Source organism: Panicum hallii, chromosome 3 (genome assembly GCF_002211085.1).
Source record: "Panicum hallii strain FIL2 chromosome 3, PHallii_v3.1, whole genome shotgun sequence".
NCBI lineage: Eukaryota > Viridiplantae > Streptophyta > Magnoliopsida > Poales > Poaceae > Panicum > Panicum hallii.
In genome coordinates, this window is record NC_038044.1 from 10550337 (window position 1) to 10563853 (window position 13517).

The 13517-nt window shown below is 43.2% G+C and overlaps 1 long non-coding RNA gene across 10 annotated transcripts; it reads right to left on the reverse strand.

The window, feature by feature from the left end:
* Nucleotides 1-7249: 7249 nt before the first annotated feature.
* On the reverse strand, nt 7250-11941 carry LOC112888056. 10 transcript variants are annotated; one of them, XR_003227707.1, is made up of 11 exons: nt 10836-11937; nt 10121-10705; nt 9866-9971; nt 9683-9688; nt 9380-9463; nt 9090-9150; nt 8606-8746; nt 8263-8526; nt 8085-8182; nt 7863-7984; nt 7250-7562 (listed from the first exon to the last, which is right to left on the reverse strand). It is a non-coding gene; the product is annotated as an uncharacterized LOC112888056 (long non-coding RNA). The 10 variants fall into 10 exon arrangements; XR_003227705.1 differs by having other exon boundaries at nt 9380-9536; XR_003227701.1 differs by having other exon boundaries at nt 9380-9536; nt 9683-9971; nt 10121-10273; nt 10412-10705; nt 10836-11934.
* Nucleotides 11942-13517: the final 1576 nt, after the last annotated feature.

The following is a 13517-nucleotide window of genomic DNA, read 5'->3' on the forward strand; positions in this document are numbered from 1 at the left end:
GGAAGCATATCCAAGAAAGATACCTTGTGTGCACCTTCTTTCAAATTTACCAAGGTGCTTCTTGTTCTTGTTGTAGATGTAGCATGGACACCCGAAGACCCGAAAATAAGAGATGTTGGGTTTTCTTCCCACTAGTAGCTCATAAGCGGTCTTCTTGAGGATTCTATGGCAATAGACTCGATTTGAAGCATGACAAGCGGTGTTGATTGCTTCCGCCCAAAATCTTTCCGACACTCCATAGTCATCAAGCATAGCCCTAGCAAGGGTGATAAGAGTCTTGTTCTTTCTTTCAACAACCCCATTTTGTTGAGGAGTGTAAGTTGCCGAGAACTCATGTTTTATTCCTTGATCTTCACACCAAGCTTCAATTGAGGAATTTTTGAATTCCGAACCATTGTCACTTCTTATCTTCACTATTTCCGAACTAAATTCCTTTTGAGCTTGCTTGGCAAAGTTTTTGAAAAGCTTGGCAACTTCGCTCTTATCACTTAGGAATATGGTCCAAGTATACCTTGAGTAGTCATCCACTATGACAAGACAATATAGATTCCCACCAATACTCTTGTATGTAGTTGGCCCGAAGAGATCAATGTGCAAGAGTTCCAATGGTCTTGATGTGGACATCATGGTCTTGATGGGATGATGTATTGCGGTTTGCTTTCCGGCTTGACAAGCACTACAAAGCTTGTCCTTCTCAAACTTGACATCCTTCAATCCGGTAACTAGATCTTCTTTAATGATTCTCTTGAGTTGCTTCATCCCAATGTGAGCAATTCTCCGATGCCATAACCAACCGAGTTGAGTCTTGGCAATAAGACAAGTGATAGATGAATCTTTGTCTTCAAAGTCCACTAGATAGATATGGCCATGCCGAAATCCTTTGAACATGACCGACTTGTCTTCATTATGAGTAACCACAACTTGAGTCTTGGTGAAGGTGCAAGTTAGCCCATAGTCACAAAGTTGAGCTATGGATAACAAGTTGAAGCTCAAGGTGTCAACATAAAGCACATTTGAGAGGGATAGATCCTTGGTGATTGCCACTTTTCCCAAGCCACGTATTTCTCCTTGTGATCCATCCCCAAAGGTTACATGTTCTCTCTTCTTTGGGTTTTCTATCCGAGTGAAGATAGAGGGATTTCCGGTCATGTGTTGAGAGCATCCACTATCCATAACCCAATGTTCTCCACTAAGAGTATAATTCGGCTTTGATTCTCTTGCCATTAGACAATGGATGTCTTGTTCTTGAATGAAGGACAAGGTTGCAACACCCCTTTCTTGTGTTGCTTCTTTTTCTCCGTCTGGTTCTTCTCTCTTGCAAATATCAAAGGGAATTTCTTCATCTTGAATAGACTTTCTTGAACAATTTGAAGCCTTGTGCCCCCTTTTCTTACACTTGGAACACCTTCTTGCTTGATGCTTGCTCTTGTGTTGAAAGGCATGTCTCTTGGGATTGTAGACATAGCCTTTTGACTTGATTTTTGATTCAAGTCTAGAGAATCTCTTCATCATTAGAGCAAGAGTTTCATCCTCATCTTCGGATGACGAAGACTCATCTTCTTCACTTGAGGAATTATCTTGATTGACCTCATAAGTATTGGAGGCCACCATTGCTTGAGGAAGATGTTTTGATGATGATGTCTCTTCATTAAGACCAAGAATAGACATCTCATGAGCTCTAATTTCACCAACAAGCTCAATGGTTGGCTTTGACTCAAGATCTTCCTTGTGAAGCATAGCGGTGATGATGTTGTATCTTGATCTTGGAAGGAGCATAAGAATCTTTCGGTTGATGGTGCCAACTTCAATCTTCTCCATCCCAAGTCCATTTAGTTCCTTGACAAGAATATTCAACCGTGAGTACATGGAATGGCATAATTCATTGTCAAGCATGGTAAACATGTCAAATTGGGACTTGAGACGATGATACTTTAGCTCTTTTACTTTGGTGGAACCTTCAAACAAATCACTAAGCTCTTTCCACATCTTATGAGCACAATTGATGTTGCCTATTCTAGCAAACACATCAAAACTAATGCATTCAAGAATTGCATTCCTAGCCATAGCATTAGCATGAACTTGCTCGGGAGTGGGATCTCCATTATAGCCATCCTTGGTTGCTTTCCATACTTCGGAAGAGATTGCATCTAGATAGGCACCCATTCGTACCTTCCAATATGCAAAATTTTCTCCCTCAAAGTATGGAGGGCAACCACCACCCTTGTTCATTGCCATGCTCGAGACGGTGAAATCTCCAATCCAATGAGCAACGAGGCTCTGATACCACTTGAAAGGATCGAATGGCACTAACAAGGGTCCTAGCAAGGCTAACTACGCCTAATTGCAACAAGTATGAAATCTACCAACTACTTGCAATAATAACAAGTGCTAGGGAGACAAACAATCACTCTACAACTACTCTATCAAGCAAAGCATAGCGGAAGCATCATGATAAACATGGTAAGTAAAGAGATAGAGTAGGGAGGGAATGATAGGAAGAGTGAACTCCCGAAGGTGAAGCCGACACGCGATGTAACGTGGTTCGGACTCAAAGTCCTACGTCCACGGTCCCCTTGTCAACTTGACAAGAGCAACACCAAGTCTCTACACCTTGGTCTCCACGTCGAGCTCTACACCACCATTGGTGTCTCTCTCGACGTCTCTACCAAGTGTCTCTACTTGGTGCCTTCTCACTATCTCGATGTGGGGAACTTCTTCCCGTACAAGATGTCGTAGTCACTCCACAACTCCTTGGAGGATCTAACGACGAGTACACCAGTTGTTGAGCTCTCTCAAGATGGATCACACAGGATCAAGCACTTGCTCTAGCTCTAACACATGGTGGGTCTAAGCCAATATCTCTCTCTTGATGGATCTAGCCTAGCACAAGTGATAGATTGATGGGAGTTCTCTTAGGACTTGTGCTCTAGGCTCCTGGGGGCTTGGACAGCTTCAAATGAACCAGGGAACCCCTTTTTATAGCCCTCAACTCGAGCAACTAGCCGTTGTAAAAGTTGCCCAGAAAAAGGTGCCTCACCGGATCTTCCGGTGGCATACTTTTTGGCTTCACCGGAAGATCCGGTGCGTACACTGTGCACCTCATTAGAAACTAGCCGTTGGAGGTCCGGTGTCTTCATCCGGTGCTCATCGGAGCATCCGGTGCGTTATCCAGGTCTAAGTCTCTTTGGTTTCCAACAGTTCTGGATAAACGTTCCGGTGACCTCCTCAGGTGCTCATCGGACCATCCGGTGCGTGTAGCTTTCTTCAGTCTTCTGGCCAACTCAACTGGAACCTTCCGGTGCGTTAAATCCAAACAGCACCGGAGGATCCGGTGTGTAGAACTCCGTTCTTGGCCGATTCCTCTGAGTTGAGTTCACCGTATCTTCCGGTGCTAACTCTTTTGATCACCGGAAGATCCGGTGTGTGTATCTTCAGCACACTGAGTTTAGCACTTCATATCTTGAGTTCCCGGAGTCCATTTTCCGCAATCTTGGACTTGTTGGAAAGCTTGTGATGAGCTCTACACATTGCATGTGATCTAAATCCCTGCAAAGCTCATCTTACAATAATATTAGTCCAAGAGTTGGGTTGTCATCAAATCACCGAAACTAAGACTTAGGGAAATGCCTTGCATTTGCCCTTACAGAGGGTGGGAGGAGGAAAGAAGCACGGTCGCTACTGGATCGCCGACAGCGGAATCGACCCATCCACTGCTCCAACTCTATCTCAGATTCGAGCAAGGAGCACTAGCTCGAGCCCAGCCATACGACCTCGAGTCTCTGGGTACCAGGCCCTCCAGGTGATTCTTTATCCGACTTCACACTATTCATTGAATCATTCTTTCATCTCCATCATCATAACGTTGCAATGAAAATTGTGCAGCAACAACTCGAAGAAGAGAGGAACAAACGTATAGAGTTGGAGCAGAGGGAGGCGGCGAGGGAGCAGAGGGAGGCGGCGAGGGATGCAAGGGATGCGGAATTGATCCAGTATTTGCAGAGTATCAGCACTACTTTCGGTGTACCTCTACCACCTTCACTCTTTCCGTCAACATCCGGCACTCCGGTAAGTTCATTACGGTCTTTTGTATATATTGTTGTGTCTACGGTAGTTTAGTCATATATGTATTATTGTGTCTCAAACTTGTCTTTACAGAATCAGTCGGCTGGTTCAAATGATCTATTTGCATCACCAAATCAGGGGCTTGGAGCATCTCTGGGGATTAGAGCATCTTCGGGGCTTGGAGGCTCTCTGGGTGTTGGTGCATCTCCGGGGGCTGCGGCATCTCAGAATCGCGGCACTTCGACACCACCACCAAGCTGAGATGATTTGGTTTCATCGCTATTGTGACTTGTGAACTTGTGGTATTGTAACTTGTGGACTTGTGCTATCACTTGTGGATTTGTGGACTTATACTTGTGGATTTGTGGACTTATGGTGGTTTTTGTGGACTTGTGCTATCACTTGTGGATTTGTGGACTTGTGGTGGTTTTTGTGGACTCATGGTAGTAATTGTGCTATATTCATGTATATGCGTGATGTATTGTCTATGGTGATGCCTATTCTTAGTCTATTGTAATGTGTTGTGAATAATACGTGGATTAAAGAAAAAATAAAGAAAAAAAAACAGTAACTGGAGCCTTTGCCGAGTGCCCCAGGTTTTGCCGAGGGTTGGCACTCGGCAAAGTGACCTAAACTTTGCCGAGAGCCAACACTCGGCAAAGTTTAGGTCACTTCGCCGAGAGCCAGCACTCGGCGAACCTGGCCGACTTTGCCTAGTGCCAACCCTCGGTGAAGTTGGCCGACTTCGCTTAGAGCCAGCCCTTGGCGAAATTGGCCGACTTCGCTTAGTGCCAGCCCTCGGCGAACTTTGCTGAGTGTCGGCTCTCGGCAAAGTACCGGTAACAGCGGCCTGTTACAGGTACTTCGCCGAGGGCCCTGTTAGCAATCGGCAAACTCTTCGCCGAGTGCCCGAGGAACGGCCCTCGGCAAAGCCGCCTTCGCTGAGCCAAAAGTTGCCGAGAGGGCTTTGCCGAGGGCGGCACTCGGCGAAGCTTTCGCCGAGTGTATACAGCACTTCGCCGAGTGGTTCTGTCACTCGGCGAAGTCTTGTTCTGCGGTAGTGTACACTCTTATTTGCTTTTCTTTCTGGACTTCTTTGAATTTATTAGTGTTTAACTAAGTATATCTTTAGTATTGGATAAGAATGAATTGATGTGGCAATAAAGTAGACAGTCCACTGAGAGATTACTCCCTCTGCCCACTTATGTTTCATGTTCTAGATCAATTTTATTTTCCACGAAAGATTATCGCTGCACCAAACGGAATGCATGCTTTGGGAAAAAATAATGAGCCAACATCTATCCTCACTGGACACGTTTATCCAAGGGACACCCAACATCATCACCCAATCTCACATCGAGACCTTTGGACGTGGCTCACTCTTCAATAGCATTAATTAATAATATTCCTCATAAACAAAGTGATTAATCAAGTGTAATTGCATCAATTAACTGCTTCAATAATTTGTTAATTAGTTGCTTCAATAATATGTTTGATTTGAGCTAGAACTGCAAACATAGATGGACAGAGAGAGTATATATTATGGTGATGAGTAATAATCCATCTCTTTTTTGGGGTAAAAGATGGTGGTTGTGCTTTTAGTTTTCAAACATGTTTTTATATCGCATAAACTGTGCTTGTCACTTGTTTGTTAGGAAGTCATTGTCTGAAAAGAGTTTCATGTTCCTATATTGATCCTTGTAAATGCATAAAGGTGGTATGAAGAAAGTATCTAAAGAAGCATAAAACTATACTTGTCATCTATTCCACGCAACCAGATGCCGAAAATATTAACAACACTATGGGGTGGATGCAAGTTGGAAGTTATTTGGATGATTGACCATATGGAGCGAGCGTAACTACATTGAAAAAATAAGTGTTTTATTATTCTACAATCACGAGTACTCCTTGTGCTCCACACATTATTTTACTTCAGTTTTCCATAAAAATTCAGGCCTCATCACAAACGGTAGCCTTTTTTCATCACATGCGGTTCGGTTTGAAAACCGCTTGAGATGTGTCAGGCTATTGATGTATTCATATCACAAGCGGTCTGAAATAAAAAATCGCTTGTGATATGCACGTCGACATCACAAGTGGTGATATGGTTACCCACACATGCGGTCCTAGAATTAAGACCGTTTGTGATACAATTTTTTATTTTAAGCACATAAATATTTGTTTCAAAACAATTTGTGTGTGAAAAAAATATATATTGAGCGATGTGTTATATTACTGATGAATATTTAAAAAATGATACAAAATTTAATGTTTTATTTAAAAATAAGAGAACTTTTTATCTTTAAGGTGACACCAAATAATTATAATAATACGAAAATTTTGTCATAAAAATCTATAAATTGATATGGCATCATACTATGGGTTAGTGAAGTTCTGAAAAAAAATTACTTCATTTAAACAAAATTGAAACATACTTGTTCAAGAGACATACACATGAGTCAAATAGTTTAGTATAAAAGTAATCTAAACCATGAATTTTGTGAACAAGTAGGTTTCAACTATGTTGAAATCAAGTGATTTTTTTAAGGATGTAAGTAACAAAAGTATTATTTTCATGTCAATTTATAGAGTTTTTCGATAATGTTTGCATATTATTATAATTATTTGATACCACCTTAAATATAAAATGTTAGCTTTTTCCAAACCAAAACATTAAATTTTTGTATTGAATTTTGGTCAACAATATAATACATCACTGTAAAATATTTGTCCAACATTTAAACACAAATAATTCTAAAACAAAATTTCATGAAACTAAAAAAGAAAAATTTTATCTCAAGCGGACAGTCATTTAAAGCGCATGTGAAGATATCTATTACAAATGGTCAACTTTTTAAAGCGCTTGTGATATTTATTTCCCGCCTTCACATTTTCAGAATTTTCACTTCCCGCCATTCCTCATCCCGCCCCACCATATATACTAGGTAGGGTGGCGCGCGTTGCTGCGCCCGCCTGTCTATCGTGTGTTGAATCACAGTTGAGATTTTTTTGGGTACTATGGAGGTATTTTTTGAAAGGTCTACTACGGAGGTACTATATCTATATCTATTCACAAATAATTGACTTTTTAAAATTATTTTAATTCTAAAAACATCAATTATTTATGAATAGAGGGAGTATTTAGCATGAATAGTTGGGCAACCAAATCAGCAAGCACAGTTATGGAGAATCATATAATAATCATAGCCTTAAAAAATGAAAGTCGATATTGACTTGGATACCCAAAACATACAGCTAGACATTTTAGCCATTTATCTGTAGTCAAGTGAATCACACAATGCTAAAACCTAAAAATGCTATTCACCCAACAGCTAAGCACAAAAGGTTCCATGACTCAGGTGCTTGTGCAGAGTACACAAAAACCATTTGATTAGGTAGTTCAAAGGTCATGTTCCATACAAAATTGACACCTGGATCGGCAGCAACCTGGAAGCCCTTGGAACAACAGTCAAGCTCTATTTTGGAGCAGCTTTAAGAGCCTGTGAGAACACACAGATAAGAAAACAACTGACATTCTTAGTGATGTATATGTTGGTATTATGTTCATGGAAACATAGCATTTTTTTGAGGGGCACAGACAAAACAACTTTTCTTCATAACAATAAAAAAAAGCATAGGATATAAAATTGTGAAGTAGGATTGATAAAAGATCTCAACATTTGATCGAAAGAAACATCAAAATGACAGAAGTAAAATTTAGGTTCAATACCACGAGCTGACATCAATGGAACCTGTAACCATGAAAATTGTATGGATGATGTTTCCAGATTATCACGTACCAATTACCATCATAAATGTGACATGTCATTGCACAGAAGAGCATGGCTAAAGGCTGTTCGGCGGCAAGTTTCATCCTCAAAATATTCAGCATGTGGTCGCCATAGAGACTGACGCTGTTTCTCTACGGTGGTTTGAGGTAATGTAAGCAAACTGTGTGTATATAATGATCTTTGTACAAAGAAATGTATGTGGAAAGGAACCAATATATATAAAAAACTTACTGGCCATCAGTAATAAAAAATGTTTTGTAGTGGCTTTGTTCCATTTGCTATCTTCTGTAGCTTAACATGTGTGCATCCAGTGAAAATACCAAGAGCATCTGAGTGACAAAGAGACGTAATTTGTGTGATAATCCAAAAGAAACATGAAGAAACACTTGCTAATGAGTAGGGTGTAAACCTGAGAGGTATTCATTTTTCCCAAATCTGGAACTGTTCTCAAAGGGGACAACAATTTGTGCATATTTTGGAAAGGATTCCGGACAGATTGCGCCTCTTGAATCTTTATGTGTGACGTGAAACGCATCATGTAAGAATGAGGCACTGAACGATAAGCACCTCAGTAGTCTCTGACCTGAAAGAATTTTATGTAGTATACATGGTCTTCCTTTATTTTGGTCTTGGAGAACCCAGTTCCACGAGATCTGGCCTCTATTGCAGTGCCCTGCAAATATGTTTAAGGCAACAATTTTCATTAATATGCTTTGCATCAGCAACACGGTTAAGTTGTAAATTTTCAGCACCTCCTCATCGGGATCAGGTCAATCCATTGAAACTTAGGCGGGTTTTCATTGCCTAATTGCTCACAGATCCTGACTATGAAAGCTTTGATGGCCCACTGGTGTGATTGGGAATTAACACTCTTCAAGAGTTCGTATTCCATCCTGCATGTGGTAACGAAGCTATCAAGCTGGCATTACTGTAATTGAACAGAAAAGTAACCTAAAATCATGGCAAGGGGCTGAGGAAACATCCAGTAAAATATGGGAGTCATGGTTACTGAATGAGCGGTTTAGCATACAGTTCGTGTGACAGGTCATGTACTCTGTTCTTGCAAACAGGGGCAAAAAATCGGTTGGCAACAACAATTGGAATTACGGCAGGCAAACAGAATGAGTACACCGAGAATCTTGCAAGCAAATTGAAGCAGTAAAAAATGGCACTGTCATACTGCGAAACAATGATTAAATAAACAATGATTAAAAGGATACAATCACTTTACTGAACCTGCTGGTTTTATATGTTTGTTCTCGTTCTTGTGACAGCACAAATGCAGAATCAAGTATTCCTGCATAGGAAACACAACTGCTCAATCATAAAGGGGGGAATCGAACAATATATGCACCTAACAAAATCTGGCAACCTAGCAAAAAAATTTTATGGGGTCAAGTGTCACAAGAAAAAAATGCAGACGGGTTTGGTAGCAACATTTTAACTAAACAAACATCATAGTCATTTTAGTCATTGATATTTTGCAGAGGTTAGTTTTCATTTACATTTACAGGTTGTATAGTTACCTTAGTATGTTCCCACGTGGATGAGCTGAGATGCAAGTGGTCGCTGAACTTGAGTGGATGACGAATCAAGGAAATTGGAAGGACCTGTGTCCGGAGACAAATGGAGCATACTACAATCTATCAACATTTGAACCATCAACTCGAGTTATTTGACCTCCTATAAATTTTCCATGAAAGCATTTTAGTAGCTTGGGTTTAAAACCATAGAACGACCAGAAAAATTAATTTATCCAGGAACAACAAAAATAGTAGGAGTAGCAAATAAAGATTGTGGACAGGTTAGGAAGAAAGATGTGGCTGCACCTGCATCTTCATGAGTCCAAATCACAATTCCTCGTTTGAATATGGAGGGTAAACCACGGTTAGAACAGAAGGGGAAAAAAGAGAGATTGAGCAAGGTTAAACAAAAAGTCAAACAACATCCAAATAAATGCATTTGGAGTTAATTTAGATGGATTTAAAGTGCATGTTTGACAGGAGTCATACCTTTCTGGACCTCCACCTCGTTGCCACCTATTTGAACCTGACTGTAGATTCCTCATAGCAGTCAAACAGAAGTGACAATATATATTCGAAACCCAAGAGCGATGCCCTGCAAATAAAAAGGAGTGATAGCAATGAAAGATATGCTGGATCATCAATATTTGTTGGGATGGTATTAGCATGGTAGCACAAATATAAGTAACAACATATGGCGGAGCTTGGTGGAAAATTTCAGAGAGAGTAAAACGCAATAAATACCCTTAATAAGAAACTGAAGATGGCAAGAAGCATAAACACAAAATAGTGGTGATGACTCATAAGTCCACACTATTGATGGTGAAGCAGCACCATTCAGAAGTGAGTGCAATTTCCAAGCCAAGTTATGTGCATCCTGAACACCAGTATACATTCCTGCGCAAATGAATTCAGCATGGGCGTGTTTTAACCGTCCATGGCACACAATATGATTACTAACTCTAATCACTTGGTATGATAATGAAAAAAAGGTGGAAATAAGCTTCGAATTCAGCTTCAAAAACTAACACTCACCTAATCTAACTTCAAAAAGTAAATCTGATCCATAGTCCCGTCCAAAATAAAAAAGTTTGAACAACAGGCTATCGGAGTGGGGGACATCGGGTTCGGATCCGGTGTGGAGAACATGCAAGAAACGCGAATTACTGATTCTTAAGGGATGGGAAATGATTACCAAACGAAGTCACCCTCACCATCTATGTCACCGAGCGGGTTGATTATTGCTGTAGATTTCATCGTGGGGAAGTGGGCTCAGATCTGGCGGAGGCGATCTGCTGCGAGGGTCGGCGACGACGATGGGACGTGCACCTGAACGGGAGGGGGAGCGGACAGGCACAAGAATAGGAAGGGGAAGCGGCAGGTTGGTGAGCAAGGCAGCATGGTTTTTGCCACGGATCCATGCGTGACGACGGTTCTGCGGGGAGTAGGAGGTACTCACGTAGATCTGCACAGCGCTCGACGCGTCGACGACCGCACTTCCCTGCAACAGCCCTGTGGTGGTCGAGCTTCTCGCCGTGCTCCCCGAAAAGGACGTGCGGTACCAAGGCGGTGACGTCGGGGTAAAAGTCGCGCGGTGCTGTTCACACAGGCACTTGCGGTGAGAAGGCGGATCTCAAGCACCATGGGGTGCCCTCGAAGAGCGTTGCTGCAGCCGTGGGTCGGCGGGGAGAAGGAGCGAGGCGGCGGCCATGGTGGGGGAGGAGGGGACACGGATTTCATCTAGAGAAAAGCGGCGTAGAGAGCGGGTCGTGCTGAAGCGACGGTGGTGAGGGGCAAGGAGGCAGGAGGAGAGGAGAGCGGGGCATGGGCGGCGGGCGGCGGCGCCGCAGGAGACGCGATCGGGAGGGCGAGGTAGGGCAAACGTGAGGGCGTGGAATTCACGCGCAGTAACTGGGGACCCACATGTCGGCGCTCAAAAATGTGTGCATGTATTTTAGACCTTTGCTGAATGACAGGTGGGGCCAGTAGCTCCCAGGGGCGAGCTATTCCCCGAGCCATAAGGGTGTCTCCAACAGTGGAGACCGAAATTGGAGACCTATTCTTGAAATCGGTCGTATCGGGGTTGCCGAATGAGGATCGAAGAACGTCGTTCTCCAATAGACGATCGAAAATCGGTGGCGGCGCTGGACGGCAGTGGAAAGAGGTACGGCGGCGCTGGAGGAAGGGGCGGCGGTGGCGCTGGACGGGTGGCGGCGCTGGAGAAAGGGGTGACGGCGGCACTGGACGGGTGGAGGAGCTCCTTCTCCCTCCCCGCCGTCGGCCGAGAGCTCCTTCTCCCTCCTCCTCGTCGACGCTGGTGGGAGGAGTAGAGGAGGAGGCACTGCTGGTGGGAGGAAGGGGCAGCGCTGGTGGGAGGAGCGGTCGGCGACAGGCTTGGTCCTGCGGGTGCGGGCAGAGGACGGAGAGGAGCAAGAAAGAAGTGGTGGAGCCCATGTTGTCCGTACGAAACACTAGCTCGTGCTCGATTTATCGATCGCGATGATGGTCGCTCTATTTTTGGATCGGGCCTTTCGGTAGTTCGTTGGAGGCTGAAATTAGTATTTTCTAGCCCAATTTTAGTAGAAAGGGTCAAATACACCTTCTGTTGGAGATAGCTTAAGGAATTAGATATTTTGTATCCAATCTCATTTCCTTTCAACAGACATCCGCCGCCACTCTCGAGTCGTGCTCCCTATCTCTTGCATCGTTCTCTCCATCTTCTTCGTGTATTGGCGGTGATCCGGATACGCTACGAGGGGAGTGCAGAGATGGCGAAGCCGAGCGCGGACGACGCGGAGCTGCGGCGCGCGTGCGTGGCGGCCGTGGCAGCGTTGGGCGCGCGGGGAGGAGGTCACCTTCTCCATCCGCGTTGTCAAGGGCCGCGACATCTTCGAGAAGTCGGCAGGCACACCAGGCCACGCGTCCTCACGCTCACCGGTCAGCAGCTTTGCTTGCCTGCCGCTGCTTCGTTTTTGGGTAGGTACGCGCAGATGCGAGTGCTCCAAGAGGGAAACGAATTCTATAGGACCTGGGTCCTATGCAATGTTTGTGAGACCCAACTCAGGTCACACCACGTGGTACTTGGAACTGGGCCTTGGGCGGGAAGGAAATTCTGCCTTGGGTCAAGGAAAATTGACGCGGAAGCTTCCTTCACAACTACTCCACCGCTCAGACGACGGAAGATTGCTCGACAAGCTTCTTTTTCCTTCTATCGCCCAGCAACGCCCGCATCCCCATCGGCAAATCGCCGCTGTCCGACGGCAACAACCAGTTGATTCATCCTGATCTATTCGACGGCATCAATCTTTTGGTTCATCCTGATCCATCCAGCGGCAGTAAGTTGGTCCTCTCATTACTTAATCTCACAGTATTTATCTGGATTTTTATTTATCAACTTCATTTCCGATATATTATGCAAACACATCCTACGAGTATTTAACCAAAACAATATTATTGAGTTACCTCCTCAATATATATTAAACAGATGGACAAAATATGCAAAAAGAGGCATATATGCATGCAGGAAACAAAACCAGTGTGAGAGCTTGGTGTCACAGAGTTCAAATCTCTGCCGAAAGATGATATCTGTCGCACTAAAAAGTGCAGTTTCCAAAGAAGTTATTGAGCACTTGGAAAATGGTTTTGACAAGTTGATTCTTGAAGTTGAAAATTTACTAAGCAATGTATCGTTGGTTGAAAATAAATCTGCACAATGCTTTCTTGAATGCACAGAGAAAGTTGCAAAAGAGCGTATATCATTCAAAGCTCCTTCACACAAAAAAGGTCCACTGGAAAAAAGATCTAGAAGTGTCCTTGAGAGAGGAAAGAAAAATCCTCATAGTAAATTAGCAAGGAAAGGTATTTTTACTAATTAAAAAATCATCTTTCTCTTAGTAAAACGTATTTTACATTGATGTACCTTTTGCAGGAGAAGAACAACAAGGATCAAATATCGCTTCTACTGACAACACTACTCTATCAATGACAAATACTGTCATGCCGATTGGAGATATGTCCATATTCCTTCCACCCATTCAAGGAGAGTTTACAAATTTGCTACTTGGAACTCACCTTCAGGCTACCACAACAACATCATCTTCTCGTCGTTTGGAGTTTAATGAAGACTTCTCATCAACAATTG